Source organism: Herpailurus yagouaroundi, unplaced genomic scaffold, assembly GCF_014898765.1.
Source record: "Herpailurus yagouaroundi ecotype Mexico unplaced genomic scaffold, PumYag 163, whole genome shotgun sequence".
In the NCBI taxonomy this organism is placed as follows: Eukaryota; Metazoa; Chordata; class Mammalia; order Carnivora; family Felidae; genus Herpailurus; species Herpailurus yagouaroundi.
Window position 1 is genome coordinate 63,619,064 of NW_024412404.1, and position 25,322 is coordinate 63,644,385.

At 50.3% G+C, this 25,322-nt stretch overlaps 1 protein-coding gene across 1 annotated transcript in view; it reads left to right on the forward strand.

The window, feature by feature from the left end:
- Positions 1-2,205: 2,205 nt before the first annotated feature.
- PTPRE (protein tyrosine phosphatase receptor type E) overlaps positions 2,206-25,322 on the forward strand; it is a 94,557-nt gene continuing 71,440 nt past the window's right edge. Inside the window, exon 1 of the mRNA XM_040486784.1 lies at positions 2,206-3,012. The gene's annotated coding sequence lies outside the window, so the exon portion shown is untranslated. The remainder of the gene's footprint in view (positions 3,013-25,322) is intronic.

Sequence of the window (25,322 nt, forward strand, 5' to 3'; positions counted from 1 at the left end):
AATGAAACATTTGAGGGTCTCATCCCACAGACTCATCCCCTCCCCAAATACAAGATCCGGGTTATGATTTGTTTTGACATCTGACCTTTACCCTCCTTGGCTCTCCACCCCGCACTGGTTCCTCCAAACCCAGTCTTGCCATTTGCCCATTCCAGAGTTTCCTCCCTCTTGGCAACTCCACCTGCTTCCTGGCCATGTCACTCAACCTGGTCCCATTGTTCACCTCCCTTTCTTTCTTTCTTTCTTTCTTTCTTTTTTTTTTTTAAGGTTTATTTATTTATTCTGTGAGAGAAAGAGAGAGAGAGAGACAGAGCACATGTGAGCAGGGGAGGCCCAGAGAGAGAGGGAGAGGAAGAGAGACTCTTAAGCAGGCTCCCCACTGTCAGCACAGAGCCCGACATGGGGCTCAAACCCAAGAACTGTGAGATGATGACTTGGGCTGAAGTCAAGAGCCAGATGCTTCACGGATGGAGCCACCCAGCCCCCGCTTCACCTCCCTTCCAGGCGGAAAGAAAGTAAAGTTTGCCCTCGGAAGCTATGAGTTGTTAGGTAACAAGGGCTGCTTATTTTAGGAATTTTCTCTTCGATGTGAGGAAAGTCTGTTCCAAGCGTAAGCCCCTGCTTTGGTGGCTACCTCATTTAAAGCCTTTGTTGGAATCTGCTGCTGGGGGCATCAGGGTTAGAACATCGGATGGCTCTCTTAGCCTAAACATTCACTGCTAAACATTTGAGTCTTGTCCCAGAGTTTCAGGATTTCCACTAACAGAAAGGAATTTATTTCTAATTTGTGGGCTTAGAAATTTGGTTTGGAGTCAGTTAGAGCTAAATAAATAGCTCACTTTGGGCAGGGCAGGAGAGAGCAAGCCCCCTGAGGTCGGTGACTGTCCCAAGCCATGGTGCTCAGGTGGTGGGGTGGCTGCAGGAGCCCAGGAGACACCTGCTGGGTGAACCCAGGAGCCCTGGGCGCCCCCTCTGCTCTCAGCTGTCAATCCCTTCCTGGGGTCATTGTAATGGATAAATGAGCTCACCCCGAGTTAGCAGGTAATAAAATTGATGTAATTAACATCATCGCAAAATTATGGCAATTGTTTCCAACGTTTAAAGATGTCATTTAGGGGCGCCTGGGTGGCTCAGTAGGTTGAGCGTCCGACTCTTGATTTTGCCTTGGGTTGTGATCCTAAGATTGTGGGAGGGAGCCCCGCCGTGGGTTCCACCCTGGGCATGGACCCTGCTTAAGGTTCTCTTTCCCTCCGTCCCTCTCTCTCTCTTTCTCTCCCTCCACCCCTCCCCCTGCACACATGCGTGCGCGCTCTCTCTCTCTCTCTCTCTTAAGATAAAAACATAAAAATAAGGGGCACCTGACTGCTTCAGTCTGTTAGGCATCCGACTAACAGGTGATTTCACAGTCGTGGTTTCGAGCGGGCTGTGCACTGATCGTGGAGCCTGCTTGGGATTCTCTCTCTCCCTCTCCCTCTGCCCCTCGCCTGCTCACACTGTCTCTCAAAGTAAATGAATAAACTTTTTAAAAAGTTGCAATTAAAATTAAAAAGTAAAAATACCAAGCGGGCATTTAAGTGGGTAGTGATGTATGTCCCAGTACTATAACAGAGAGCAAAGGAGTTCTTTTTTCTAGCAGCACACTCTGACTTTTCATTTAAAAAAAAAAAAAAAAAAAAAGACGCTCTATATTAATATCTGGCCTTAAAAAAAAGAGTCCACTTTCCCCTGTTAAACTGGATTAAGAGGGGCCTTTTTAGCATGACCACCATCCCCCTGGTTTTCTTTTGTTTCTCCTTTTTGTACTATGTAAATACAGACTGGGGAAGTAATACTATAATTCATATCCACCATCGAACATGACCAAAGTCCCTCAACCCGACAACGCTTACGACTCTGTGGGTCTCCGTTGCCTTGTCTTTAAATAATGCAGTGGAATGTCAGAATTAAGAATTTATGCAAGACACGTAATTAAGGTTTAAATATCTTCTCCAGGCTCTGGGAGGTCTTGTATTGTTATACCAAAGGGTATCCACCAGTGAGGAAAATTAAATGATACTGTAACTTGGCTGTTTCACTTTGGTTCTTGGAAATACCAAAGGGATAAAAGGCAATGAAATTAAAGTGCTGATATTAACAGTGAATTTTATTTTAAAATTAACTTGCGGTATTCATTCGCTAGCTGTCTCCTCTTTAATGATGTATCTTTCCTCCTCTGTCAGTTTCCGTATGTGTGATTTTTCTCTTCGAAGTCCCTTTTCTTCTTCGGTGTTGGCGGGAATGGCCACCGAGGCAGGAAAAGAAAAGAAGAAGCTGAAGGTTTTTAAATGAGGTGCGGGGGCCTGGCCTGTGTTTGGCAAGGCAGGGCGGACCCCTCGGAACATGCTTTCTGACCACCTCAGCTGGGCCTACGTTTCTGCAGGTGGTTTCTCTGCTGGGCTCTGCGTCTTCAGAAATGACAAGCGTGATGTATGATGTGCAGAGCTCACAAGACTTGAACACTTTCTCAGATATTTGACTTCGATTTCCTGCCTTTGCCCTGTTCTTGGGTTTTTATTAGCATCAGCGGATCCTCTGGGTTTCCTATCCGAGCAAAATGTGCTGCTCCCAACCGCGAAGAAGTTATTCTCCCGTAACTGAGATTGGAAGGTGACAGTACGTTGGAAGAATGCCTGCGGACCGGCTGGTGACAAACGGATTCATCCCTCATCTGTTTCCATTTCCACCCCCCTCCCCCCAGGAAAGTTTCAACATTCTTCCAAGAAGTACCACCTAAAAGGGTCCGCTAGGTAATTGTTTGTCATATGCCCAAGCCATGGATATTAAGCGGTCATGGTTTCCACTTAGAGGAAATAGGAACACAGCTCTTCTATATAAACTCGTGTCTCGCCCCTGAGCTCCTAGGGACCCAGTTCAGAGCTGGAATTCTTCCACAAATCCTTTTCCAGCTGACAGGAAAACATGGATTCTCGCGGGCCGGGATGGCTCCCCAGCATCATCCCCGTAGGACCGGAGGTAAAGGGGCGCCGGAAAGGGGAACTTTTCTCGTCGCTTGGGATTTAGGTCGTGGTTGTTTGTGATATAATTCCTAAGGCGTTTAAGAATCCAGTGCAAGAGTATTAGCAGGAAGCGGTCGTTAAGGGAAAATTTGGCAAGCTCCTCCGTTCGCTTTGTCCAGCCCCGTGCAGGAAATCTGGGATTTATGCTTCAGGAAACTGTTTTAATCCACCGCAGCCGGGCCAAGTGGTGCCCAAGGACGGTGCCGTGGAGAGCCGGCTGCCTCAGGGCCGGCGGGTTGTCCGACTGCCAAGAATCCGCGGCGAGGTCCACCTTTTAGGAAAACAATCCCCACTTGTTGTTGGGGCCCCAGGCTGACTGGGTGACACGTCAGAATCCCACTCATTCTAAATGGGACATTTCCTTTTTTTATTATTATTTTTTTTTTATAATCAGACCCACCCTCCTAACTTGCCTTATCAGCTAGATTTGTGCAGTGGTATTTTAGTTCAAAATGACACAGTGAGAACGTGGGAAGGACCTGTTCTGCAGGACAGTGAGTTGGTCCTTCAAGGAGCTTGTGATCAGGTGCATGAGGCAGGGCTGGTGTTCTGTGTGCCGGGCTTTCCAGCCTGTGCACTTCGGTGTGGAAACAGACGGCGTCCTCTGCCTGATGGTGGCATCGGTCACACTGCGGGGAAGAGGACAGGAGGTGTATCAAACTTTTGAGATGTATGACTTTTTTTGAAATATATTTTTTTAATGTTTATTTGTTTTTGAGAGACAGAGAGAGAGAGAGCATGAGCAGGGGAGGGGACAGAGAGAGAGGGAGACACAGAACCCGAAGCAGGCTCCAGGCTCCAAGCTGTCAGCACAGGGCCCGACGCGGGGCTCGAACCCACAAACCGCAAGATCATGACCTGAGCCGAAGTTGGACGCTTCACTGACTTAGCCACCCAGGCACCCCTGAATGTTTATTTATTTTTGAGAGAGAGGGAGAGACAGAACATGAGCAGGGGAGGGGACAGAGAGAGAGGGAGACACAGGATCGGAAGGGGGCTCCAGGCTCTGAGCTGTCAGCACAGAGCCTGAAGTGGGGCTCGAACTCACGAACTGCGAGATCGTGACCTGAGCCGAAGTCGGACGCTTCACCGACTGAGTCTCCCAGGTGCCCCCGGGGTGTGTGATTTACAGAGGGATTTCTGAGACCCCCGGGGCCACAGAATCGGGAATGAGGTCTGCACAATGTTAGGAGCGGGGACGGACCCCCATTCGATGCGGGAACTCGCTGGCCCCCAACTTTAGTCCCACGGCCTGGGGGATGTCCCCACGTGAACTGGGACACTGGGCAACAGGAGTATAAATGCATTCTGTTCGAAGACTGATGCTCTGAGGTGACTTTTTTAAACAGCTTATTACGGTACAGAGTTTGGTATAAAATATTTAAGATGTCGGAAAACTCTCTGTGGAATTGCTAAACGAAAATCCGTCCTGTAACGGATTCTCTGAGTAGTTTTCCTTCTTGTTTTGAGTGGAAACAAGCAATAAGCAACAAGCCAGAAAAAAAAATGGATTTGTGTGGTTTTTATGATGGGGACTGATTGGATTCTAACAACTTTTTAAAAATACGTTGGATGGGGCGCCTGGGTGGCGCAGTCGGTTAAGCGTCCGACTTCAACCAGGTCACGATCTCACGGTCCGTGAGTTCGAGCCCCGCGTCGGGCTCTGGGCTGATGGCTCGGAGCCTGGAGCCTGTTTCCGATTCTGTGTCTCCCTCTCTCTCTGCCCCTCGCCCGTTCATGCTCTGTCTCTCTCTGTCCCAAAAATAAATAAATGTTGAAAAAAAAAAATTAAAAAAAAAAATACGTTGGTGGCGTTTAACTGATCTCAAACAACCCTACCAAGACTGGTCTGCTGTCAGCAATGATAGAGATTTTGTGTTCAAATACTGTACGTAAAAATATGTTGAAAGCCACCACGTTACCACGCTGTTGCTGCTGCTGCTGCTGAGAAATGAATTTTTTAAAATCATCATGTTGGTGGAAATTATTATTCACCAAAACAGGACTTGATCTATTTCCTGTTTTGCCACATAAGTTAAATGCCTCGTGCCGTTTATAATCACGCACACGCACACTCGCGCAGAGCACTTTACAGTTTGCAGAGCTCCGGCTCACGACCTCACTCGGGCCTCCGAGATTCCTTGGAGGCAGCACAGGCGTGCGTTCTCACCTCCGCCTTGAAGAAGTGAAGACAGAGACCCAGGCCACCTGGGAGAAGTGAGCGGGTAGGACAGTGGGAAGGGACCCACCCGTGTGCAACGGCCCCCACCCCAGGGGCACAGGTTCCCTCTGAGACCGAAAAGCCGGGCCGCACTCATTCCCGCCCCCCGCAGTGAGGACGCAGACCTGCCGAATAGAAAGCAACATTTTCCATCATGGAAAAATATCCTTTTGCAGTTACGCGAGGCACAGAGGACAGCAATAAATGAGGACATGTCCCACGGGCCCGGCAAACAGCGTGCTGGCAGATAATTATATTTTGGAACGACTTTATGCTCAGTTGAGTTGATCTTGGCCAGCGTTCCGAGTGTTTCCACACGCTATGTGCTGACCAAATTCAGTTTTCTAATCTCTTTGCACACACTTGCCCGGCTTCCTCCCAGGTTTTGTCTGTTCCCTCCGCCGGTGTGCCTCAGGCGGCCCCTGTGGGCCCATAATCGTGCCGGGTGTTCAAAACCCCAGTGGTAGGTCCGAGTTTCCGGCTTGAGGAAATATTGCCCGTAGGGCCTGTGTCGGAATCCTTTCTTTTAGCAGGTGGGGTTGTGCGTTTTGCACAGAACCCTAGGAGAGGAGTTGGACAGACCTAGAGTGTGAGTGACTCAGACACGCCCCTTCATGCCCTGAGCCATACCTTCTTGGTCTAAAAAAGTAAAGTGCTGGGGCGCCTGGGTGGCGCAGTCGGTTAAGCGTCCGACTTCAGCCAGGTCGCGATCTCGCGGTCCGGGAGTTCGAGCCCCGCGTCGGGCTCTGGGCTGATGGCTCAGAGCCTGGAGCCTATTTCCGATTCTGTGTCTCCCTCTCTCTCTGCCCCTCCCCCGTTCATGCTCTGTCTCTCTCTGTCCCAAAAATAAATAAACGTTGAAAAAAAAAATTAAAAAAAAAGTAAAAGAAGGGCTGGGTGACAATTTCCTTAAGGTCTCTTCTAGACGCGAAGTTGATGATCCAGGGCGATGCCTGTCTGGATGTGGCGTTAACACAGGAATCTCCCTAAAGGAGCCACTGCTGTGAATCCACTAGTTACGTCCGTCTCCTTCCCTCCCGGGGGGGAAGTCTGTCTCTACCTCCTGATGTAAATGTTTTACAACCTTCGCTTGGGAAGGAAAGCAGCCGTCCTTTGCCGGATCTCTCTGCCTCTGCTCTTGTTTATGAACAAGTTAGCTCCCACTGCCTCCAAAAGAACCAGGAAGCATAGAAAAGAGGGCCTTATTAGTGGGAGAACCTTTTTTTTTTTTAACGTTTATTTATTTTTGAGAGAGGTGGAAAAACAGAGCACGAACAGGGAAGGGGCAGAGAGAGAGGGAGACACAGGCTCCAAAGCAGGCTCCAGGCTCCGAGCTGTTGGCCCAGAGCCCGAAGCAAACCGAGAGACCACGACCGGAGCTGAAGTTGGATGCTTAACCGACTGAGCCACCCAGGTGCCCCAGTGGGAAGACATTTCTGAAGGGCAGTCTTCTTCCCATGATGTGTGCGTGCACAAATTAAAAACTGCGAATCCTTCGGCTCTGACTTTAAAACTTGAGCAGAAACACGAGCTAGTTAAAACAAAGGCCCTTTCCCCACCGTTCTGAGACCCGTTCTGGCAAATGGTTCTGGGGGTTGCGTGATGGTTTGTGGTACCCGAAGAAGTGATTCCCTGGGAAGGCAGATTGCTTAATCTTTTCAGAAACCATGGAAACCCCCTGGGGCCGCTCTGCTTCCCTCTGGTGCGAGTTCCCAGCAGAAGAACAGGCTGGAAAGTGCCTGTCGCGGGGATGAAGTTAGCGTCCTGAATGCACGCGGTGTGGGCAAGATCACCCTCAGAGCCATCACTGTTTCCAAGTCCTGTGTCTGGCTTCCTTCCAACGTGAAGTCACCGCCGACATTCTGTTGTGCTGTTTCCTGTTGTGGGTGGATTTATTTAATTTTTAATGAGTGATTCACAACCCATGGCTGTCTGTTTTTCCTCCTGCTGAGAATTAAGGCATGTTTCCTTTAAAAAAAAAATCGTGCTATCATCTGGGTACTGTGGTGCTCGGCGTGTTTGGGACAGGGGGACATGGTGATACCACAAAGAGGAGGCATTTAGCCTCCACGGGACTCTTAGGAAATAGCAGTGATGAGATCATCCTGTGACTATGCTGCTCCAGGGTAGAGGCGGTCGCACCTCATTATACATCCCCAGACCCTCCTTTCTCTACAAATGCTGTTGAATGCCGTGTAGTTGTTTAAAAAAAAAAAAAAAAAAATTCTTTTTTTTTTCATGTTGCTACAAATCCATTCCGCTTGGAAAGCCACGTGGTCAGTCTCCCTCCCGGAGAGCCCAGTAACATAATCAGTTGCCACTCACTCAAGCTTCCTCCTCGTCTGGCTGTTTACTCCAAGCGGCCTCTGTCCACCCAGCTGGGCTCACGAGCCGCCTCTGGTCCATAACCTTAATGGAAAATAGCACCGGGAGGCGGGGGGGGCGCATCTTGGGGACCAGAGCTGTTGAGCTCCTGTCTCAGGGTCACTCCCTGCCAGCCTGCTTCCATTCCTTGGCAGATCAGCATCGCTCCTTCAGACGGGTGGGGGGTGCCTCCATCTGTACAGTGAGGCACTCCTGCCTGGCCTGGGTGTAGCCGGCCAAGCTCGTGCCCCACGCCTGGCACCAAGGACCCCAGCGTGGGGCTTGTGTACTGAGTCGGACCGCATGAGAAATCTTTTTTTTTTTTTTTTTTTTTTTGCTTTTTTTAAGTAGGCTTCATGCCCGGCATAGAGCCCAACATGAGGCTTAAAGTCACAACCCTGAGATCAAGACCTGAGTGGAGATCAAGAGTTGGGTGCAAAACCGACTGAGCCACCCAGGCGCCCCCAGAAACCTAAATAGTGCATCAGGTCCTCCTGGGTGGCTCAGTCGGTGGAGCGTCCGCCTTCGTTTCAGGTCACCATCTCACGGTTCATGGGTTCAAGCCCCATGTCGGGCTCCATGCCGATAGTGGGGAGCTTGGGGCCTGCTTCAGATTCTGTGTCTCCCTCTCTCTCTGCCCTTCCTCATCCCCCGCTTGTGTTCTGTCTCTCTCTCTCTCTCTCAAAAAATAAAATAAACATTAAAAAAATTTAAATACTGCATCAGAAATACAAATATTACATCAAGAATCTAAGTTCCAAGACGGCTCTCCAAGTACCTTTTCTAGAAATTCAGATACCATGGCAGAAATGCAGGTATTGTACTCCAAGTCCAAATACCTGGTCAAAAATCCAAGTGCCTGGTTAGAAATTCAAGTAGCATGTAAGAAATCCAAATACTTCTCGTCAACAGTGCAAAAGTATTTGATGATTTCACTCCTATCTGGAATTTAAGAAACACGGCAGATGAACATAGGGGAAGGGAGGGAAAAATAAGATAAAAACAGAGAGGGAGGCAAACTGCGAGAGACTCCTAAGTACAGAGAACAAACCGAGGGTTGATGGAGGGAGGTGGGTGGGTAAGGGGTGGGCATTGAGGAGGGCACTTGTTGGGATGAACACTGGCTGTCGTATGTAAGAGATGAATCACTAAATTCTACTCCTGAAACCAATACGACACTAGATGTTAACTGACTTGAGTTTAAATTTAAAAAAAAATAAAATAAATCCAAATGCTTCTTTAGTGTTCTTTAGGAACCCAAGTACCACGTCTGAGCATTTGTCATTGTGGTGCCTATCAGGTCCTCATTTTTCCCTAGAATGTGTTGCCCCTTTTCTGAAATTCATTTTAAAAGTTAAAAAAAGGTAACTTTTATTTCAGCTGGGTTCCTATGCAGTTTGTAGAAATTTGTCTGTTGTCTGAGTCGGGGTGACCCTGGGAGATTCGAAACAGTTGGCAGTCGCCCCTAGTCACACAGTGCGGTGAGGCTCAGTGGATGGCTGAGGAAGCTTTTGCGTGACGTCTCTAATCCAGATTCCGCGAAAGACCGAGAACCAGTGTCAGCGGGTCTCGGCAATCCTGGTGGGAAGTTTCTTAAATCCGCAGGAAAGGGTTTTCTTTGAGGATATGGTTAAAAGAGAATTAATTACATCCTCCTCTTGGGAAATGAAAAGTCAAATTAAGCGAATGGCCTGATGAAAGAGAGCTCCCGGTTCGGCTGTAGAAACGCGTCTTTTCTTGAACTCCTGTTTTCTGTTCTCCATGATTTATAGAATATGGAAAACATCGCTGGAACTGTCGCCTGGTTGGCTAGGAGACAAGGGGACGGAGACCAAGCGAGTTGGCTCCTGACTGTGACCTGCGGGACACGGCAGCTCTAGGGGCGGCCAGTGTCCTCGCTGGGACCCAGCAGCTCCCCAGGTCCACGAATGATTGCAGAAGGAGGGAGAGTGCAAGAGTGGTCAGGCGGGGGGGGGGGGGTGGAGAGCAGGCAGTGGGCAGAAAGAAAACTCCACCTGTGCCTTGTCCACGGTGCCTGGGTGGCACTTAGCGTGAACGGGGCCAGCTACAGAAGATGTTGGATTGCTTGTTCAAAGTGTAGGACAAAAAGCCTTTTTCTTCCTTCTGTGGTCTCTCTCTGGACCTGTCATGCTGGTTTTTTTTTTTTTTTTTTTTTTTTACCTCCGATTCAATGTCATGGTCCCTGGGGTACGGGGGTACTCTAGGCAGCACAGACTGTCACAGATGCCGCAGACCGTGCCCCAAGACTTGGTAAGGAAGTGCACACATCAGGGGGCAGGAAGCAGGGAGTCAAGAACCAGCCCTGGGGGAGGTGGCAGCAGGTGGGCCAGGTGTAAGGCTGCAGGGTCCCGGGGCCCTGCGCCATTGTCCCATCAGCCTGCGCCTTCAAAACACAGAAATTCAGAGGTAAAGTTATTACAGACTTCAAGACAGCGGCTACTGGGCGTGGAACCCCATGCACCGGGCCCTTCTGAGTGTGGGTCTCTGGGCGACAGCTCTGGTCTCTCACCCCCACCCCCCCAGCAGCCCGGCCGTAAGAAATGATGGTCAGAGCGCTGGAATGTTCACTCGTGGATTTTGTAATAAGGGACTCCTGTTCCCGAGGAACGCGGTCCATTTCCAAAGAGTGTTTTATTTCTCTCTGCATTGTTAGTTTATGGGAAGGTCTTCCCTGAAACAGCCCTCGCTACCCAACCCCCAGCCCATGTCACGTTCTGCAACCCTGTTTCACTTTCTTTATGTTGTCGTTCAAGCCCTAGTGCGAGGGTGGGGTGTTTATCCACTCTGTCCCCTGCGGGGAATGTAGGCACACCAGCGAGGGCACGATGAGGGAGTGTGTGTTTACTATTCCTTACGCTGCCTCACATCCTTTTTGGAGCAAGGTGGATATAAATACACAAGTGAAGTCAACCGGCACCCCGAAATGCAGAGTGCAGAGTGGGGGGGCTTGCCAGAACTCCGGCATACCTGCCAGGAGACCGACGACAGCAAAACAGTCAGGTGCCTTTTGGGGCCTCCATTTGAAGGACTTAAGACGGGTCCCCGACGCCCCTAAATTCTCAGGGTCGGCGGATCCAGAATCGCACCACGGGATTACTCAGCCTGTGCTCGGCTAATGGCCCAGAGCCTGCGGCGGGGCTTGAAACTGGACAGCCCCCAAGGCTTTCTGGGGTTTCATAAATAGCTTCATGCGATCGGTTGTTAGAAACACGTCAAAGCCTTGTTTTCCTGTGACACTGCAATATTTGGTGAGTTCTTCTGGATGGCATAGCAGAATGGCTGAAGTAAACATTGCCTGGAGTGGTTGAGAGTTTGCTGAGCATTGGGGAAAACTGTCAGGTCAGGAACCTAATCATTCTGACATGCCTCATTTGTCATTTCTTTTTTTTTTTTTTTTTAAGTTTATTTATTTATTTTGAGAGAGAGAGGGGAGGGGCAGAGACAGTGGGCCGGCTCCTTGCTAACAGCAGAGGGGCTCGATCCCACAAACCTCAAGATCATGACTTGAGCTGAGATCAAGAGTCAGACACTCAACCGACCGAGCGACCCAGACGCCCCGCCCCCATTTAGCATCTCTGCCCATGTTTACACTCATTCTCCACATGCGTGCGCACACACGCTGGGAAGAAAAAACCCCAGACCGCCTTGAAGCAAATGGATGTGACCTCTCTTTCTAGAATGTGTGTTAGTAGGAAGTAGGGAGCTTTCTGTGAGAGCTCAGCGAGCCATCCACCCCACCTGCGTCTGCCTTAGCTGACGGCCCTGGCGTTTAAAGAGTCTAGTGTCTCTGGGAAAATTCACGTCGTGGACATCTCGTTGCCAGGAAGCAGGGCCACTCACTTTTCGTTTCAAGATGATGTGAAGTCTCATGTGTTATTCCCAGTGTGGACGTGGAGCCGTGAACAATGTCTAATGATTTGGAAGGGGAGAGAGCCGAAGGAGGACACGCGATGCCGGAAGCTTCCGTTGCTCAGCAACGTGTAATTTTACCTGTGTTTCACCAAAGGCAGGTAAATGGGCAAAGCCCATTTAATGCGGATGGCACATAAAGGGGAAGATCTCAGCACCTGCCCTGTTCAAATCATTGCTTCCGCCGTGGAAAATAAGCAGCAAAGGACAGATCCGGGCGGGTCGGACACCGGTGGGCGCACCGGGAGGGCGGGCAGTGCAGCGATGCCCCATTCTTCTGCATCATACTAACTTAGCAATAAAGCACATCGAGTTGCTCAAGTTTCTAACTGTACAATCTCTGGCCTAAGAAGCCCCTTCTTAGGTTCACGGCTGAGGCCACCCCTGTTTTCCTAAGTGTGGCCCCTCAGTATGGAACCCATGTCTGTGCAACTGCATCCGTCCAGGACACCCCACCTCCCCGGCCCCAGCTTCTGCTGTCCGCTTCCTTGAATGTCGGCAGCTCAGCTCACGAAAAGTCTTCCTTCCAGTGAAGAAACCCACATGCCCTCAGGCTCTGCAGTCACAGAAACCGGGCTGGCGAGTCCTGGCTGTTGGGAGTTACTGTAAATGCCGCGCCCCCCATTTCTTGGTGGAGTGGGTGTTGCAAGAAGTGTGTCTATTCATTGTTGTAGCCTCGGTGTAAGGCCCCCATGACATTCTTTCCTGTGTGGGGAGAGTTTTCCTTCTGTTCCTAAAACAACAGCTTCTCAGCTTCAAGCCTGGCCAATCTTAATAGAGTCGTGGCCAAAAAAAAAAAAAAAAAAAAAAAAAAGAAAACCCAACAAAAAACCCAAAAAACAAAAAACGGCGCGGGGGGGGGGGGGGGGGGGGGGTGAGGCGGGAGTGATGGAATTTGCATTCATTTGCATGCACAAATAACCTGGCGCAAACTCAGGTTAACTTCATGATTTGGGGCCAAATTAAAAATTTTTTAATGTTTATTTATTTTTGAGACAGAGAGACAGAGCACAAGAGGGGAGGGGCAGAGGGAGACAGAGACACAGGATTCGAAGCTCAGGCTCCAGGCTCAGAGCTGTCAGCACAGAGCCCGGCTCGAACCCACCAACTCTGAGATCATGACCTGAGCCGAAGTTGGACACTCAACCGACTGAGCCACTCAGGTGCCCCTTGGGGCCAAATTTAGATTTGACATTTTCCTTGAAGCTTCGCTTTAGTTAATTACCACCTTTAGGTCCACTCCAGGTTTATTTCTCCCCTTTTGATTGACACCATCTTGTTGGGAGGCCAAGCCAGCCCTTAAGACCATTTTGCTATAAGAGCCAAGGGCAGGGGCGCCTGGTCAAGGCAGCCCTTAAGACCATTTTGCTATAAGAGCCAAGGGCAGGGGCGCCTGGGTGGCTCAGTCGGTTGGGGTCCGACTTCGGCTCAGGTCACCATCTCACATTTCGTGAGTTTGAGCCCCTTATCAGGCTCTGGGCTGACGGCTCGGAGCCTGGAGCCTGCTTCCGATTCTGTGCCTCCCTCTCTCTCTGCCCCTCCCCTGCTCGTGCTCGCTCTCTCTCTCTCTCTCAAAAATAAATAATATTAAATTTTAAAAAAATTAAAAGAAAAGAAAAAAAGAGCTAAGGGCAGCCAAGTGTCCAGATAAACTCGGGGTCTGCAGAAGGTAAAGCCGTGAAGCCCGTGTGCTCCAAAGGGAGGATTCCACCTGTCGTCTTCAAGGCCATCCCTCACGTCCCTGCTCTGCTGTGGGGCTGTCACAGGGTAGATACCCTCTTCCAGCCTGGACTCCAGGGCTGGAGCCTCAGGGAACCAGCCTCCGCGAGTTCAAGTGGAGTTCAGCGCTCGAATAGTAGTACCTCCCTTGTTTTATTGTTATTGCTGTTGTTGTATGAAGCCAGGCTTCACAGGTGAGAGCCCCCAGGAGCCCGCAGAAGCGTATGTGTATGTGTTTGTGTGTGAATGTGCGTGTGCACCGGTGACAAATACAAGCAAGACAGGAGACGTACACATTGGTCAGCCGATGCTTCAAAAATGAACATGGCAGGGGTTCAATTAATGGGAACCCCCAGGCCCCCGCCCCCCACCCCCCCCCAAATGTATTTTTGCCGATTTCTAGTTTTCTCACTCCTGCTTTCCGAGCAGCTCTCCTCGGGTCCCTGGGAATAGTGAGAAACGTTTCCTGAAGTTCATAGAGGGGGATACGTGGCGGTACCGTGGAGGGGTTTCGTCTCCTTGTTTTCGATCTCGTGGCGCGTGTTTCTGCCGTTGGGTCGAGGGCACTTTCGGCTGTCACCGCTCATCCCCGCCGTGAGGGGGAGCTGGGGCTTCTATTGACTCAGTTTTACCTAGCCAGGTGTTTGTTGTATGAAAAACCCGTGCCGTGTGAAACAAATGGCTGGGGGTAAGCGTGTGGCGTGGCTGCAGCGGGAGGGGCGGAACCCACGGCAGCCGTGCGGCGGCGTCACCATGGCAACCGGTGGAAATAATGGCCCCCTTCGGGAATAAAAGAGATCTCAATCCTGTTGCGAGCGAGCCGCGCTGGCTGGCTGCGGGAGAGATGGTCTTCGGTGATTGTTTCAGAAATGTCCTTATCAACAGACCCTGAATGAGAGGCGGCGTTTTCGGAAAATAAATGGATCTGCAGACAACCCATGTGATAATCTAAGTCACCGAGGACAGCAAGGCAGGGATTTGAGAAGCTGGAGAGGGAATACCACGGGTATGTCCCGTCCCACCGCCGTGCCTGTGCCTGCTCGAAGCCTGGTCACTGGCCCTGCCGCGCAGGATCGTTGCTGGCTTTTTTTTTTTTTTTTTTTTTAATGGGAGGCAGACATAATTGGGAATTCAAGGAACTTGAGTATATAACTAGCATCTCCTTGGCACATAGCAAGTACTCAGTAAACAGTACCTCGGATCAAATGCTCAGGACCAAATGAAAGTCAGTGCCTGGGGCTGGTCAGAGGGATTGTAAAAGTATTAAAAAAAAAAAAAAAAAGTAAGAGAGTACAGCCGACCATCCTCCAACGTCGCGGGCCACTTTGGTGCGTTTATGTGAGTGTCTCCCTGAAAGACTAGACCCTGTGTTAGAACTGTTCGTGCACCCGTGATGCCAGCACTCATCGCCCCATCCTTGGGGAAGGGCACTTTCTGTATGAAGCCACCATCTCCCCGGGGATGTTCAACCCATAGAACGCGAAACCCAGAAGCTTCCACTTTGTCGCAAGGGAAGGGGGACTTGGTGAGAACGGGCAACACGCAAGCAGCAGAGAGTTTCAGCTTTTCGGATAACAGACGAGAGAGTAATCTTGTGGGTACATTTCCCTTTTTAGTTTAGGAAGTGCTGTGGAAGAAAACAGAGATATTTTTGATAGGACTTGACTCTGCAGAGCAGCACCGTGCCTGAAATAGAACTGCTCTTTAAGCCGAGTGGAAAACTCTAGAATGAAAAAAATGTACCTTTACACCCTATTTGGGGGAAAAAGACTCCTAATGGATGTGCCAGGGAGCCTCTTTCCCGGTTCCACTGTATTTGCATTTCAAATTCCTTTTGCCTTGAAAGAACCCTTTTGAAAGTATAACATGAGCAGTGACTTTTGCTGGAAAGCTGCATGTGCAGCGTGGGGGTTTGTGATCGGGGCTGACCCTGTCTTCTCCTCCCCTCCGCCTGCGGGCCCCGGGTCCTCTCCCTTCCTGTGTCCTCCACCCCCAGCCCCCTCCGCTGCCAGCAGCCAGACTGGCTTGTATGCTGCCTGTCCTACTGATTTATTTTAAGCTTAAAAAAAAAAAAATGTCACTACACCACTACGGTTATAAATTTATTTTTAAGTATTGATTTCAACGAGAGATGAGCACGCTCTCCTGTCACTTTTTCCCTGCTGGATTTTCGGCTCTGGTTTCTGATGACATCGTCTGAGTGCCTGCGGCCGGCAGCCTCAGGAGGAGAATTGCAAAGGGAAAACCCCGCGTAAATAATGTATCACCTCTCGCATCTGTAGCCCGCTTGGAAATGTTCACGTTATCAGCCGGTGAGACTCCAGCGCCGTGAACGTGGGTTTGAGCAAGGTGATCACCTAGGGGCTGCTTAGAAAGTGATGCTGTGTAAGTATCCATGGATGCAGAATACAGACACGGAAGGGGATTTCCAGAAGGTTCCTCCTGTCTCTCATGGAGGTTGTGAGGAAAAATGCACTCTCCACTGGCTTTTAGAGTTTAATATCTGATGTTGCTTCTCCCTGATAAGTTAGGGATGTCATGGCCGTTCTGTTCTTCGCCAAGCCCCCGTGTGAGTTTACGCCACCAGTTGGTCAGACGTAACATCCCTGTAGGTGCTGGTTCCGCAGCTTTGTTTTGTTTTGCTTTTTTGTTTTCTTTTTGCTATATTTTATTAAAAGAATTCTAAGCATACATAAAAGGAAAAAGAATTACATACTGGAGCTCTTTTCCCCAAATAGGGCTTAGAATGAAAATATGAACAGATTCAAGAAGCATTTTCATAATGTACAAATGGTGACTAGACCCTGGACTTTTTTTTTTTTTTTAACATAATACTATGTACATGTGCTCTTGGTTTTGGGGCAGATTCCCGTGATTCATCACTTACATACAACACCCAGTGCTCATCCCAACAAATGCCTCCTCAACGCCCATCCCCCATTTCTCCCTCTCCCCCGCCCCCTCCCATCAACCCTCCGTGATTCACGCCAGTCTTATGCCTTCCTACTTCGGTATAAATTGCTATTTAATATAGAAGTGCTTTCTCTTTCACTTGAAATACAATAACCAAATGTACTTTAAGCAGCGAGAACGTACTTAAAATTTTGGACATGCGTCTTTCAACTAATGTGAAAATTATAAAGGCATTTTAGGAGGAATTTGACCTGAAAGCTGACTAACCAATTACTTGAAACATTACATGATAAAACTGGAGGAAGAGATTTTTCCCTTTCTTTCTTCCTTTCTTCTTTCTTTCTTTCTTTCTTTCTACCACACGGCTTGTGGTTGAAGGCTGTAACATATATATATATATATATATTTTAATTTTTTTTAATGTTTATTTATATTTGAGAGAGAGAGACTGAAACAGAGCATGAGAAGGAAAGGGGCAGAGAGAGGCAGACACAGAATCTGAAGCAGGCTCCAGGCTCTGAGCTGTCAGCACAGAGCCCCACACGGGGCTTGAACCCACAAACTGTGAGATCGTGACCTGAGCCGAAGTTGGACGCTTGACCGACCGAGCCACCCAGGCGCCCCTGTGCGGTGTTTTATTTCAACCAGTTCTGACCCAGAACGTCAGTCGTTCCTTGGTGCCCCACGAGCTCTGTTCTCCACTCAAAGGACGCGGTCGTCGCCCCATTACCCTGAGAATCCCTGCCCCTGAGTGCTCAGCAGAGCAGAGCCTCATCGTACCTCAAGAGGTGACAGGAAGCTGAGCTGCCCGGCCAGCTTCCCTCAGAGCCCAGGGAGAAGGGGTCCCTGTGCATCTGGGCCTCCGCACGGAGCGTGGCAAGTGCATCCGCAGTTCACGGTAAATATGTTTGCTTTATGTTGTTTGCATCAGAGAGAACATTAGACTATTTCACGTTAGAAAGTCGAGGGGGAAAACTTACTCGTGCTTTGTCGATGATGTGAACGGGCTTCCCTTGCCTTGAAGTCAACTGTGAACCATCCCGACTGTTCTTGGCTCAAGAGAAGTCTGATCGCGTGCCCGAGTACGGGACAGCATGCAGGAAAATGTCAGGGGCGTTGCGCCGCGTGCACGTGGGAAGTTCTCAAGGAGCGTTTGGTTTTCCATTTGCTTCCTTTCACGTCGGGCTGCTGGTGCAGCCGGAGAAGGGCGCATCGCGGGTGAAACCGGAGCTTTCTGTGCGGGGTGTTTTGTCCCAGGTGTGCGCCGGGTGGTGACCGCGGGGTCAGGAAATTAGTACACGGGTGGCCACCTGCAGGACAGCTCCAAAGGAAAAGCACAGGGAAGAGCATGCGCTTCAGGAGTAAGTTGGGACTCACTCTCTGAGTCCAGGGGCCCCGGCAACGGAAACGGGTTTGAGGAGGGAGGAGGCAGCAATGGGGCTGCTGGCAGGAGAAGTCCGTTGTCCCGTCTTCCCAGCGCCGTGGCACAGAGCAGGTGTTCACAAAGTCATTCCTGGGGCGCCCTGGTGGCTCCGTCGGTTAAGCGGCCGACTTCGGCTCAGGTCACGATCTCACAGTTGGTGGGTTCGAGCCCCGCGTCGGGCTCTGCGCTGACAACTCGGAGCCTGGAGCCTGCTTCCAATTCTCTCTCCCTCCCTCTCTCTACCCCTCCCCCACGCTCTCTCTCCCTCTCTCTCTCTCTCAAAAATAAATAAACATTAAAAAAAGTATTTTCTGAGTAAATAAAAGTGAACGAAATGACAGGCAACGTCAACTCGTTTTCGCAAGATTTGTCGTATATGATATGTTCTGTCCCTCTCCGCCCACCGCGCATATATACTTACATAACGTAGAGTATTGAAAAGCAGCATGGGCCTTGGAATCAGACACTGGGTTCAAATCCTGGCTTGTCACTATGTCACTATGAGACCTCATTTGAGCCAGGGCCCAGGGGGCCCAGATGAGACTGCTCTTGTGATGCACGGCCATGCCACCTGCCTGGGAGCAGGGCCCAGGGAACATCGCTGTTACTACCCTTCTTGTTATTTCTGACTTCCGGCTCTCCTGATGCCCCCGGAGAGCAGTGATTTGTATTTCCTTGGGAAATAAATTTTAAAAACCAGCCAGGCTCTAGGGCAAAAAACAAAACGAAACAAAACAAAACAAAACGAAAAAAAAAAAAAAAAAAAAAATTGCAAAATATTTTCTAGTGCATTAAAGAATATGAGCCCTGTCAGTTCTGAAGCAGACTATAAGATTTGGATTTTAAAACTATACCTTGGGGGCGCCTGGGGGGCTCGGTCGTTGGAGCACATCTGACTTCAGCTCCGGTCATGGTGTCACAGATGGTAAGTTCGAGCCCCACATTGGGCTCATTGCTGTCATCCTCTGTACCCCCCCCGTCCCTCCCCTGCTCGCATGCACTCTCTCTCCTCTCTCTCAAAAATAAATATTTAAAAATTAAAAAAAAACTGTACCTTGTTACATTCATCCTGATTATAGTCCAAAAAAAAACAAACAAAAAAAAGACCTAACTTAATTAGTGTGAATGTCGCCACGTAACTTCTAATCATGAGTGTCATTTTCAGTACCTGCTCACCATGTAATTCATCACAAAGGGACCAGCAGAATATCAGACTAGTATTTCATCAGGAGACATGACGAATGCAGAAGGGGGAAGGTTTAGAGCTTGGAAGCCCGCATGGGGCCCCGTGTGCCTGCTGGGACATCCCATCTGCAGTGGCGGCTCCGGGGTTCCGGGCACCCCCACCCCGGGGTGTGCGCCCCTTCGGCCTCAGGAAGCTGTGTCACGACTGCCACACGTCACTCCGCGTTTCTGTGCCGTTTCCTTTCCTGGAAAGTGAGGATCCGAATGGCCCCACTCTCTTACTGTTGTGGCAGGGGTTGAATGGGTTAAAGATGGAAAGCACTTAGTACTTAGCTCGGAGTGCACAGTACTCAGTAGATGCTGCTTACTCTCATTTCTGCAGATGTCCTTGGCTATGAAGGAAGATCTTGGAAGCCAAAGGGGGGAGGGTGCCTTTTATCCCAAAGTACAGCGTGCGGTGGTCCTCGGACGATCTGTCCTTACGGAGATATCATTCGTGTAACGTAACGTTAGCTATCTTAAAGAGAACAGTTAAGGAGCGCTTAGTGCGTCCGTCACGTTGTACAGCTTCTATCTCTACCTAGTTCCAACACGTTTTCCTCAGCCCAGAAGGAATTCCCGGCAACCGGTAGCCATCACTCCGCATTTCCCCCTCCCCCCCAACCCCAAGCAACCAGTAATCTGCATTCTGTCTCTCCTGATTTGGTATTCTGGGTATTTCACATAAATGAAATCATACAATCTGTGACCTTTCTGTCTGGCTGCTCTCCCTTAGCGGTATCTTCTGAGGATCATCCACGGCCCAGCATGTGTCCATACATCCTTCCTTTTCATGGCTGGATAGCAGCCCATTGGGTGATGGGCCACATCCGGTTTATCCATTCATCCACCAGTGGATCTCGAAGTTTTCTGCCTTCTGCCCATTGTGGATGGTGCTGCTGTGACCACTCGGGTCCACGTTGTGTTCGGGCGTGCCGTTCTCAGTTCTCTCCAGTGTGTACCCAGGGCTGGGATTACCGGGGCCATCGTAACTCTGTTTACCTTTCTGAGGAGTTGCCAGAGTCCGCTGCAGTGGCCACGCTGTTTTACGTTCCCACCAGCCACGTGTGAGGGTTCCAGCCCTTTCACTCCCTCACCGACCCTTTTTAGTTTCTGTTTTTAAAAAATTGTAGCCACCCTAGTGGGCGTGAAGCCGTTATGGGATTGTGGGCTTGGCGTGCGTTGCCCCAACGATCCGTGGTATTGAGCATCCTTTCGTGTGCTTGCTGGCCAGTCAGAGGCTTTCTTTGGAGAAATGTCCACTCAAGTTCCTTGCCCATTTTGTTTTTGCCTGAGTTATTTGTCTTTCTCTTGCTGAGCTAACAACAGTGTTTTTGTGCATTCTGGACGCAAGATCCTTCCCCGCTACGTTGTTTGCAAGTATTTTTCCCGTTCCGTAGGTTGTCTTTTCCCTTTCTTGGTAGTATCCTTTGATGCACAAAAGTCCTTGAGGGTTTTTGGTGGAAACTGAGCTCCGCAGTGAAAAACTTTGAATCACAAAGAGACAAAGTCCTTCCCTTCTTTATTCTCCTGCTGTCTTCCTCAGACTCAAAGAGAGGCTCACCTTGGACCCAGTGTGTCTTTAACATCTCTGCAACTTGCTCATCTACCTTGTTAACAAAAGGACGGCAGGCTTTGACCCAAGAGCCTTCATTTCACAGTTCCTCTTCCCCACAGTCCTTGAGTTCATTGTGAAGGTCAGCTGTGGATCCGGCGAGCAACGCTGCTTTTTCCGTTTACACTAATGACAAAGAGTTTCTTTCTGGGGGCGGCTGGGTGGCTTGGTCGGTTGAGCATCCAAATCTTGATTTCGGCTCAGGTCACCATCTCACCGTTGGTGACTTCAAGCCGAGTCAGGCTCTGGGCTGTCAGCTCAGAACCTGCTTGGGATTCTCTCTCTCCCTCTCTGCCCTCCCCCTAGTCTCCATCTTTCCAAATAAATAACCTTTAAAAAAAAGTTTCTTTTTAAAATTGCGTATTTGGGGGCACCTGGGTGGCTCAGTCGGTTGAGCGTCCGACTTCGGCTCAGGTCATGATCTCACGGTCCGTGAGTTCGAGTCCCGCGTCGGGCTCTGTGCTGACGGCTCCAAGCCTGGAGCCTGCTTCGGATTCTGCGTCTCCCCCTCTCTCTGCCCCTCCCCTGCTCATGCTCTGTCTCTCTCTCTCTCTATCAAAAATAAATATTCAAAAAAAATTTTTTTTTAAATTGCATATTTGATTTTCTCAGAAAAATGAGTGGATGATGTGAGGAAGCTTGTGAAGGCAGTGAGAGAGCCCCTGGGTGTCCCTGAGCAGGCGGCAGGTGAGGGGTGAGTGAGGACCACCAGCCTGGTGATGGGTTGCAGAGGGGGTGGACAGTGCTGGGCAGGCCTGCCCCCGCGGGCTCCTGCACGCCGCGTTCCGGGGTTATCCTAGGCCCTGTTCCTCCCTGAACTCTCACTGCCGTCGGGTGAGGTGAAGAAGGTCTTGACCTTCTGGGAAAAGAGACAGAGCACAGGAAGGCTGTGAAATTTGCCTGAGAGAAGGATGTGGTGGGACCTAGTGACGGATGAATGTGGCACATGAGGAGGGAGGAGGGTCTGGAAGGATCTGGAAGGATCCAGCAGCCAACAAAGGGAGACATGGGCAGACAGGACACTAGATCGCTAGATGCATTTTTAGAAACCTTTCTTAGCTCAGCACCTGTATGAGTCTGGTGGGGCTGTTGTAAGACATTAATACAAACTCGGTGGCTTAAACCAAGAGAAGCGTGTTCTGTCATAGTTCTGGGAGCTGGAAGCGTGACACCAAGGTGTCAGCAGGGCCGCATCACTTTTGATGGCTCTGGGAGGGAGTCCTTCCCGCCTCTTCCAGCTTGGATGGCTGCTAGCAACCCTTGGCTTCCTTGGCCTATGGCCGTAATTGGCCTTTTTCCACCTCGTCCTCACGTGGCCTTCTGTGCGTGTGTGTCCGTATCCTCTCTTCTTACAAGCCACCAGTCAGTGGATTCAGGGCCCGTCCTAATCGCTCATGACCTCGTTTCCACTTAACTCATTACATCTGCAGAGACTCTGTTTCCAGACAGGTCACGTTCCCAGTACACCCGAATTTTGCGGGGAACACAATTCAACCCGTGGAAGTTGGCGGTTTCTCCCCTTCTGCTGGAGGTCTTGGGGGTAGTAATGATACCATTGGGTTTCCTAAGACCAAACCCAGTGCCTCCACCTCCTCTCTGCAGTTCTGGCCTCAGTGGGGGTCTGCGCCACCAGGGTCCCCGGGTGCAATTTCCCAGACCAAGGAGAAAGTGGATTTTCACGGGCCAGGTTAAATCAGAGCACCAGAATCAACGTGGAGGTGCCCCTTACACACTTCGATGATTTTGACATGCAAATCACTGCTTAAGTCTCTTTCCTCCTGTCTGAGCCAAATAGAAATTACTGGGAGGTTTACAGTGTCTCAAGTTGGTTAAATTGTGTTTGCAGAGTTTCTAGAAACAAACTAGAGACGGAAGTAGTCTTTAGGCCGTGTTGATCCTGGGAAGCATCCCTGTGGAAAGGCTCCCTGGGTGGAGTGGCAAGGCAGCTGACTTTTCTTCTGACGGCCTGACTTTGCCCGACTGGGGGTACAGCAGAAGGGAGACCCGTCAGCCTTCGGGTGGCCAAAAAAATGGAGAAAGCCTACCCCAGGACCATCGAAGGAGCCTTCCTCAGCCCCAGAGACTGTGTCAGGCCCCATGAAGGAATCTTCCACCAGAAAAAGCATTTCTGGGACGGCTCTGCCCCTCGCCCCTCCCTCATTGTCATCAGATTTCAAATAAGGGAGCGTTCTGTACTCAAAAGGGTTTGATACAGCCCGTTTGACTGTTCTTAACGAGGCCAACCTTTATTTGGCCCGAACGTTGCTAAATAAGCCCAAATTCTCACGGCCTGTTTCCTATTTTCCTGTTACCTGACTTTCTGGCAGATTGTGACATTGATTTCCTTTGAGGTCTCTTTCCTTACCTTTTTTTTTTTTTTCTTTTTTCCTCCTGGTAACTCAACAAGGAATTCTCAAAGGGCATAAAATTCTGTGATTCCATATCGATAAATATTTGAGGAGACACAGCTGGTGTTTATAAAGACATTGGTTGGGGAAAAACAAAGTCAACTCAGGCTTTGGTTGTGGTTTTGGGTTTTTTGTGGTTTTTTTTTTTTTGTAAACCTTTCTGCCATTCCATTCACTCACTAAACAAATATTTTTTTTTTAATTTTTTTTTCAACGTTTATTTATTTTTGGGACAGAAAGAGACAGAGCATGAACGGGGGAGGGGCAGAGAGAGAGGGAGACACAGAATCGGAAACAGGCTCCAGGCTCCGAGCCATCAGCCCAGAGCCCGACGCGGGGCTCGAACTCACAGAGCGCGAGATCGTGACCTGGCTGAAGCCGGACGCTTAACCGACTGCGCCACCCAGGCGCCCCAACAAATATTTATTAAGTGCCTGTTTTATGAGGCAAGGGCGTTTCCCAGGTAGAACAGAATGGAAATGAAGTTCTGAGTAAAGATATTTGGAATCGTAAACCCACAAAATGCTAACGTGGGTTAGTGCCAAAAACAATTCATAGATTTTGGGGGGTGGGGCGGGAGTGAAAGTAAATATTTTCAGTGAGTTTTTGGAATTTACAGAATGTGTTCTGTTTTTCCTGCAAGGAACTGGTTTTCAGTTTACACAGAGTCCCAAGCTCCTTGCGCTTGTCCCGGCAAAATCTCACAGAGTTTCAGAATAATTCCCGGGTCTGATGAGCTCGCTGTGATGGTGGAGGCCTGGTTTGCTAAAGTCTGGTCATGTTCAGACTGCCTGGGTTGGAACTCAGGGTGGGCAGATTTCCAGCTGTCAAGTTTGGGACAGGTTTCTTAACCTCTCTGACCCCCCCCCCCCCCCTGGGAGAGGGGTGAGGGGGGCCTTGTGTGTCTCCCAGAACTTGGGACGGCCAAGGATGTAAAGTCTGTGCAGCACCATCCACGCCAGAGCAAGTAGCCTGGAAATGTCACTGTCATGATCACCAGCGCCCTTGCTTGTCCTCGCCTGCCTTGCTTCTGGAAATGGTTGTCTCTGAAATAAGGGTGCATGTTCTGCCCAGGTACCCACTTCCTACGTAGGTAGACCTCCTGAATCCCAGTGCTGACTCACATTCGTCCCCATCGTCTGCAAGGGGCAGGCGTGCACTGGGGTGGGAGCAGCGCCCCGCCTCCCCGGGAAGAAGGCTTCCTTCCCAGCTGGGGAGGCAGCACTAGCTCTGGGCCAGGGGCACCTGCAGAGTCCGCTGGCCCGTGCACCTGCCAGGGAATGAGGCAGGGCTCTCTCTGTGTGTGCCTGAAACAGCCTCATGTCGGGAAGGAGAAATCCTAGAGATTCTTAGTAACTTTCAGGAGCCAGGGGGAATTTTAAAGACACGGAGGCCTCCAAACCCAGTCTTGTTGTCTCTGAATCAAGTTGTGCAGTGTCCTTCCTGGTGTCTGGGAGGCGTAGCTTCCTGGCAGGGTCTCGGGGCCCAGCGGAGGGCATGGGCCCAGCCACGACTCCCTAAATGTTACCGGGTGTATGAACCCAAGGCTTCTCACTGTTCCAGAACCGCCTGGTCGTTCTGAAGGCTTATGTCTCTGGGACTGAAACCTGAGGTCTCTTCAGATTCCCTTCCCCGACTGAGAATGGCAGAGTCTATTATAAGAGAAATAAAATTGATTCTCTTGCTTCTTGGTTGGCTGTCTTGGAGCTGAACAGATTTCAAAGTGTTTATTCACATTCCAGAAAGGCGGTGAAGGGCTTTCTTCTTATCTCGCAGGCTTTCCCCAGGGGCTCAGTGAGGTCACCGTTTTGCTGCTTTTACAGATTCAGAGAGGGCAAGAGCTGACCCGAGGCCACACAGACGATGGACCAGAGCCCGGGTCTGTCCCTGAACTGGTGACCAAGGCTCTTTCTAATGCCTGTGCTGCCGGGAGAGCCGTTACAGTTCAAGAGACGTTGAGAACTCAACCGTTTGGCGTTCACACTTGGGTCTCTCCAGTTCCGAGTGGTTTACATAGATCGGTTATGCCGAGGGGGATTCCTTTAGCACATTTCTGACGGGTGAGGGCTCGTACTCAGGCACAAGATGTCTCTCTTGTTTGAGCGCGGTGACCTCACGTCCACCCATCTGTCCCAGGCGGGTGGGCGCACAGTGGAGCATCAGGTCTCCGTGCCTTCGTGAGAGAAAGAGGATCGTGCTGTCAGCAGGCCCGAACCGAGACTGTCCAGGACAGGTGGGCACGTGGTCACTCTGTTCAAGTAGGCGCCACAGCCCGTGGGGGTCGTTCATGCATCCACTCCGTTTTCTTTCGGCAAGCCCCCCTCCCCTCCCCACCCCGCCCCGGGCAGCCCCCCGGTGCCGGGTCCTCCGCTGGTCGTGAACCAGGCCGACCCATCCCAGCCTCCGTCACCCATTGTGTTTGTGGCACATTGGACACCTGGCCTTGGTC